This window comes from Pogoniulus pusillus, chromosome 1, assembly GCF_015220805.1.
Source record: "Pogoniulus pusillus isolate bPogPus1 chromosome 1, bPogPus1.pri, whole genome shotgun sequence".
In the NCBI taxonomy this organism is placed as follows: Eukaryota; Metazoa; Chordata; class Aves; order Piciformes; family Lybiidae; genus Pogoniulus; species Pogoniulus pusillus.
Genome location: NC_087264.1, coordinates 36,554,385 through 36,561,742, shown reverse-complemented (window position 1 = coordinate 36,561,742; position 7,358 = coordinate 36,554,385). Strand labels below are relative to the sequence as shown.

General features: G+C 40.4%; 1 long non-coding RNA gene across 2 annotated transcripts in view; it reads left to right on the top strand.

Moving 5' to 3' along the window:
- Positions 1 to 3,910: 3,910 nt before the first annotated feature.
- LOC135177908 (uncharacterized) overlaps positions 3,911 to 7,358 on the top strand; it is a 37,053-nt gene continuing 33,605 nt past the window's right edge. For both annotated transcript variants that reach the window (XR_010303242.1, XR_010303241.1), the window contains exon 1: positions 3,911 to 4,030. This is a non-coding gene — a long non-coding RNA (uncharacterized LOC135177908). The remainder of the gene's footprint in view (positions 4,031 to 7,358) is intronic.

The following is a 7,358-nucleotide window of genomic DNA, read 5'->3' as shown; positions in this document are numbered from 1 at the left end:
ACGACAATGTTTACCTTGACGTCTCTGAGACTCACATCCTGTGAAGGATTTAAGGGCCTTCAACTCGTATGCTTTGTTCTCAGATTTTTGTTTTAATTCCTTCTGGTTTTACTGATATTTATTTCCCTTCTTTTGACACCGTTGTCTATGTTGGCTCATGAAATCTTACTCAGATCATGATATCAAAAGAGAGGAAGTATTTTCTTGTATCTTCCAGCTTGGCCGGCGGATCAGTTAATTCCTAAAATGTGAGTGTGGCATGGGACTTGAAGTTACCTCAAACATTGTCAGCATTCATTGTCTCTGAATTACTTATTTATTTAGTATATAACATGACTGGGATGTATGCAATTTCTCTTTGTAGCAACAATTATGACAAACTGATTATTGATAGCAGACTAAATAATACATTCTGGGCTTACATCTGAACTAAAACCAAATTAATTAATTTGGGATCAAATTAAAATGCAGTGCTTCAGCTTTGTTAGTTTGTTCATTTGTTTTTCATGTCAAAGTTATAATTAAAATTCACTAGATTCACCTTTACTCTGTAGAACATATCCCTGTAGTTCTGTTTTCCAGGTAACTCACTGTTCATAAATCATTAAGTTCTTCAGTTGTTTTTGCAGTCTGATGCATTTGCCCGGGGAGGTGGTGGAGTCGCCGTCCCTGGGGCAGTTCAAGGCAAGGTTGGACGTGGCACTTGGTGCCATGGTCTAGCCTTGAGCTCTGTGGTAAAGGATTGGACTTGATGATCTGTGAGGTCTCTTCCAACCCTGATGATACTGTGATACTGTGAAATAAGTGCAGTAAGAAAGGTTTACAGATGATCAGTTAAGATGGTTCTAATGCAGGAAGTGAAACAAGCATGCTGAATTTTCAAATTCCGTGTGTGTGAAGCTGTAATTCTCTGTCAAGATGGGAAACTTAAATCAGTAAGGAAAATTTTATTTTTAAAAACTGTGGAGAAGCAATTAATGGGAACATAAAAATTCCCAAAAGCTTTGTTCATGTCTTAAAGGGAAAGGTAGACAATATAGAGAGGAAAATATGGATAAAATATGAAAGACTTAGGAATCAATCAATAAAGGGGAAGGGCTAGCCACTGAGGAAGCCTTGAGGTTCACTTTTCCTTTCCAAATAAGCTCAGGCTTCGTGAAAGTGGTGGACATTTGCTGGGTTAGCTGTGTCCCCTGGATGGGCAACTCTACCCAAACGGACAGCTCAGGCTGCAGGGAGGGGCATGAGGGCTTTTAGGAGTGTGCTTTATCTGTCGAGAAGGCTATTGCTACATCTGTGTTGAAGAAACCGCTTTGCTTGTTCACTGTAAAGTGGGTCTGGAAAGAAAAAAAATGTGTTTTGACCATATTTGAAAAGGTAAAGAAAGAATATCATCTTCTAAGCAGGCATAAGGTTAATAATTCATTTCAATACTGGAACAGGTTGCCTGTAGTGGAGGCCCTATCCGTGGAGACATTCAGAGTCAAACGTGATGGGGCCCTGAGCAACCTGATCTAGTTAACGATGGCCCTGCTCACTGCATGGGGGTTAGACAAGATGGTCTTCAATAGTCCCTTTCAATCCTATGCACTTTATGATTCTGTAACATTTCTGTGTGGCCCTCATTACTTAATGAGGCCAGACATGAAGTCTGAGGTACCTTTGAGTATGGTCAGATCTATACTTAGCAGATAAATCAACAACTAAGTCAAACAGATTAATCTGTAGTTAACGTTTGTGGGACCCAAGCATCTACAAAGCCAAGTACTTCTTGTTTTTCAGCTGCCAGTGTCAGGCGTGGCAGTCTCACATTTTTTTCCATGGATTGAGCTCTCCAGGACGTCTGCTTTTATTATCAGCAGTTGATCTCGCTGTAATGAGGTGACCACATTATGGCTTTGTCAAACTTCTTCTCAAGAATGGTACTTGATGTTCAGATTTTCTGTTTATGCCACACAGTATCGCACAAAGAGCTGTTACAAGCCTCAGAAGTTGATTCATTGTAAGTGCTTCTTGCTGAGAAAGATTGTTTTTATTTTTTGTAAATACACTTATTTTTTTACTGTTTACTGGGAAAATTTACATTCTCCATTATTTTTGTTTGTTTATTTTTACTGTAGCCATTTAATGAACATTAATGTGCTATAGTAAAATGAAGAACGTCTTTCAGGTAATTATGCTGAAGGAATACTTAAGTATATTTATTTTTTCAACATTTCTGAGCCAAATGCTGATAATTTTCTTAAAAGAACATTAGTAGGAGGTCCATTCTTCAGTTTTATAAACATTGTTTTGCCTCACTAAGGCCCACAAGACCTGGGATAAGGCCAAGGTAGACCAAAAACAAGTTGGCTGATACACGCGCAGAACTTAAGGCCAATATAAATGCATCTATGAAATGCGTGTGCGTGAAAAATCTAGGGCAAACAGTTTGAAGACCACCAACAAATAGATCACACATTAATAATTCTTTCACATGCCTGAAAGGTAAGCATTGCAGGGATATTTAGACAGTTTTATTTGTAGATTGTAATTTACTGTGCAGTGGGAGAGAAATCTGTTTTACAGCCATGTCCAATCTGAAGGGTGTAAAAATTAACCTGTTATGGCACATGGAGAGAAATGTGGTAATTTTGTAAAGCTTTTTTTTTAAGTGAAGCAGGTGTTAGAATGCAGGGAATATGTCTCTGAATTTATGATATTACTTCATGTGTCTCTAAATTTATGATGTTGCTTCGTATATATCTAAATTTGTGATGTTATGTCTCTGATGAAGTGTTTAATCATTTAACGACTGCTGTAAATATTTGCTTAGCTGAACTGATAAAATATACATAAGCTACCACTGCAAATGCTGTATTTCATCAGATGATTTTAATACTGCAGTTATCCCTAATATAAGAAAAAAACCCTGGACACTTGCATGTGTTAGGTAGGAAATGTAAGTGTTGTCAGTAAAAGACCAGGGCCTGTAACTCCTAGACATGTTCACATGAGTCCTTCTGAAGTCTGTGACAGTGAGCACTGTTGTGCCTTAGCAAGGCTTGCAGATTTGCACTGTTTATTAGGATTAATTCTGTACTCCAGCTTTCAAAGGGAAATGTCACACTAATGCCAGCATTTATTGGTATCCAGCAAAAATTAGAGACAATGAGTCCTTGCTCTTTCAAAATCAAACACTCTGTGAAGCAATTCTTTCCCCAGAATGGGATTTGATCTCATTGTCGCATCTGGCATATGCAAAGCCACATCCAACTGTTTTTTTCCTTGCTTCCAGGAGAAAAAAGCCCAGATGCAAAAAAAAACCAAACAAACAACCTTTCCTCACAACCCCAGCTACAAAAAATACATTGTGCTGAGGCTGTCCCTGCCTTGCTGAGTTTCCCTGTTCTGTCCTTTGTTGTTGCAGATAATGCTTTCTTTTAATTTTGTATAATTATTAGTTATGTATTTTAAGCATTTTTTTTTTCATCATGCCCAACTATTACTTTATTTGAATCTCTCTATTCAAGTTTAATGACATTTAAGTTTTTAGTTTGTAACTTTGCCATTCAGAATCTAGATTGGGTAATTTTGTGGGAACAGAAGTAATATGGAGTTAGCTAAGTTAATTTTCTTGTTGGGAAACACAGTGGTTAGAATAGACAGACAGACAGACAGACACATAGGTAGTGTATTTCATTGCTTAAGTTTTGCCATATCTAATGATCCCCAAGCCACGTTAGATGTAGTGCACATGGGTGCCATTGACAGGCAGAAACTGTCATAATTAAATGAAGATTTTGGTGGTTGTTCTCTGAGGAATATTCATTACCACCTTATCTTGAACTGCCAGCTTATGTGATAACTGAGATGTGAATCACCTGCAGGTAATGCAGAAGGTAAAGGAGTAATCTCACTCAGATGTGCTTCACTGAAAGCAGTGGGAACCAAGGGAGCTCAGCCCTCTTAACTCAGGAACCCCTTGCTAGTGTGGCTGATACCTGACAGAGGGAAGAAGATGACTTCGGAGATGACAGTCTACCCTTCTGTAAGTGCATATATTTATTGGTTTTGTTTCTGTGTCTCCATCTGCTGTTTTCTGCCGTGCCAAGATGGCTCAATGATTCTGGCCAGTCATGAGTATCCTGTCTCCATGACTGGTAGGAACCACAGTATGTGTGCAAAGCTGAGTTCCACATGCCATTGTGGATGTGAGTTTTGGAGAAGGCAGTTGAATTTGTGAGATGATTTTGCATGGAAACCTGAAATCAGGATGGTGGTATGGCATCAGCCAGATGATAGTTTTCATATGTTAGGGATAGATCCAATGTCGAGGGGTAAGGAGCAGTCAGGAAAAATAAAGGTAAATCTACAGATGTCACACTTTCACACTTGTGATGGCAGGTTAGAGGAAGTAGTCTGTGCATTCCACTGTAAATGTATGCACTGTTTTTCTTCGTGGAGGTGTTTAAAACCTTATATATATATATATAAATACCTGTATCTGCACATCACATATAGGCATGCATTTATAAAGCCTAGAAGGGTAAACATGCTAAGTTAGCAGGAGGGTTTCAGCACGTTAAGAGTGAAAGGGCAAATAGCATCCAGTGAAAGTGTTAGCACTGAAAATTTTAGGAGAAATTCAAAAGTATTACATTGTAGCTGAGGCCCATTGCTACAGGCTTTTGCTTTTGATCTGATCTTGCTGTGGCAACAAGATGTCACCTGGAGTTTGGAAAGAGAAGTAGAGAACTGTTGGCAAGGAGAGTGAGACCAAGCAAGGAGAGCACAGAAAAAGGAAGGGGCAGAGAGTGATATGTTGAAAAAAGATGGCAAGTGGGACATAGAAGGTGAGAAAAGGCAGGAAAAGGAGACCTGTCTGGGTAGGCTGTATTTGTTGTTTCTTTCACATATTTATCATTTGAAGCATTATTCTACTCTCAAATGTTTTGAGGTTTTTGTCCAAGCAGGAGTTGCAAGAGGGAGTAGACAGACATGGTAAATATTTACTGACTTAAGTATTGTATTGTTAACAAGGCAAAAGCCTTTCAGCTACATGGCAAGGTTTCAGGATTAAATAAAACACCAAATCCTCCCTGGCTTCAATATCAATCCCAGATCAGCCTCAAAGAATGAGAGTTGTGAAAGCATTAAAAGTTATCTAGAGCTAAAGAGTGAAATAGCTAATACTGATGTCTTGTTTAGGTACAGAAGCACCAACTGAGCTGCTTGTTCTTATGGCTTGTTTTTGCAGCCAGTCCTTCAAACAGGCAGCCAGGGGCCAAATGACTATTGAAAAAATGCATGGAATAGCTGAAAGAAAGCCAGACTGAGGATGCTGGCTTTTCCTTTACTCTGGACTAGGAAAGATCCCCTTTATTAAAAAAAAATCCACATAGCAGCTTGTTTCCAGAAGCTTGTAGAGGAGTTGGTTCTGAGAAGGGACGATGAGAGTCATCTATCAACAAATAAGATAGATAACCCTTTAGGAGAAAGTTGTATCTTCCTGCTTCCAGTGTTTATTTAGTGTTTATTGTGCATATGCATAGAACCACTTTGGTCTCTGTGGATGGGAGTGCTCTGACAACTCTCAAGTCCAGCTCTCCCACAAAAATGGCTTCTTTTTTTGTGATGTGAACTTGTTTTTACCTTTATCTGAAAGACACTACTGTTTCATAGAATGGAAAGGGTTAGAAGAAACCTCTGGAGATCATCTAGTCCAAATCCTCTGCAAACTCAGGTTCACCTAGATCAGGTTACACAGGAACATGTCCAGATGAGTTTTGAAAGTCACTAGAAAAAGACTCCACAACCTCTCTGAGCAGCCTCTTCCAGTATTCCAACATCCTTAGAGAAAAGGAGGTTCTGCTTAAGTTGAAGTGAAACTTCCTGTATTCTGATTTCTACCCATTGTCCTTTGTCCAAGCACTGGACAGCACTGAGAGTAGCCTAGCCCCATCCTCATGACCTCTACCCTTTAGATGCTTATATGCATTTGTAAGATCTCCTCTTTTCTGTGCTGAAGGATTCCAAGTCTCTCAGCCTCTCCTTGTGAGAGAGATGCCTCAGTACCCTAATCATCCTCATGGTCACCAGTAGAGTCTCTCCAGTAGTTCCCTGCTCCTCATCAACTGAGGAGTCCAGAACTGGACACAATACTTCAGGTGCACCCTGGGCAGAGTAGAGGAAGAGGAGAACCTCCCTTGACCTGCTGGCCATACTCTTCTCAATGCACCCCAGAATGCCACTGGCCTTATTGGCCACAAAGACACACTGCTGGCTCATGGTGAATTTATTGTTCACCAGCACTCCTAGGGCCTTCTCTGCAGGGCTGCTTTCCAGCAGGTGTCAGCCCCTAACCTCTACTGATGCTTGGGGTTATTCCTCACCAGGGGCAGGTCTCTGTGCTTGCCCTTCATGTTGAACTTCACTAGGTTCCCCTCTGCCCAATGTTCCAGCCTGTCCAGGTCTGGCTGAATGGCAGCTCAGCCTTCTGGCGTGTCAGCCACTGATCCCAGTTCTGTGTCATCAGCACACTTGAAGAGAGCACGCTCTGGCCCTTCATCCAGGTAACTGATGAAGATGTTGAATAAGACTAGACCCCATACTGGCTCCTGGGGAGCATTGCTGCACCCCTGTGCGCATGGTGGCTTGTGAGGCTGCCCTGCTGTGATCTGAAGGTGTTAAAAATAACTCTCCAAAAGGGTTATTTTCAGCGAACTTGTTTACCATGTGCTCCCACGAGCAGTTGTTGTAGCATAACTGGAAGGTGGAAGATGCAGGACCACACAAACGGAGGTGGGAAGAAGCAGCTGATGCCAATGTCTTGTGGCCTGGCACTGGCAGTCCCAAATGCAGGATGGATTCTGCTGCCATTAGCACCTTTGCAGCTATGGGTTTGATCCCAATCATGATGGAAACAATAGACTTCTTTCAACTGTTGTTAACCAAGGATATGAAGGAGGTGGTCTTCTCCTTACTTCAACTGCAGAGGTCATTTGTTGTGGGGTTTTTGTCTCTGAGAATACTCTGCTATATCTCTCCTAATTAATAGCCAGGACAGAATGTTTTTCTAACATTAAAATTGGAAATATTTATGTGTAGTCCACCTGGCTTGAAATAGAAACTTGTGAAGGTGTGTAAGAACAGACAACATGAATTCAGTTAGTTTGACTGGGACCTCCAACCTGAGTAGCTGGACAGATTTAGAAACCACTGTACCAATCAAAATATCTGGGCACAAAGGAAAAGAAGTAGAGAGAGGGAGATGTATCTTGTTTTATTACAGACACTAGTAAATATGTAGCTTTTAAATTTTTACCCACTCAGTTGTTTAATATTAAAAAATCTGCTACTATTAATCTTGTTATAGA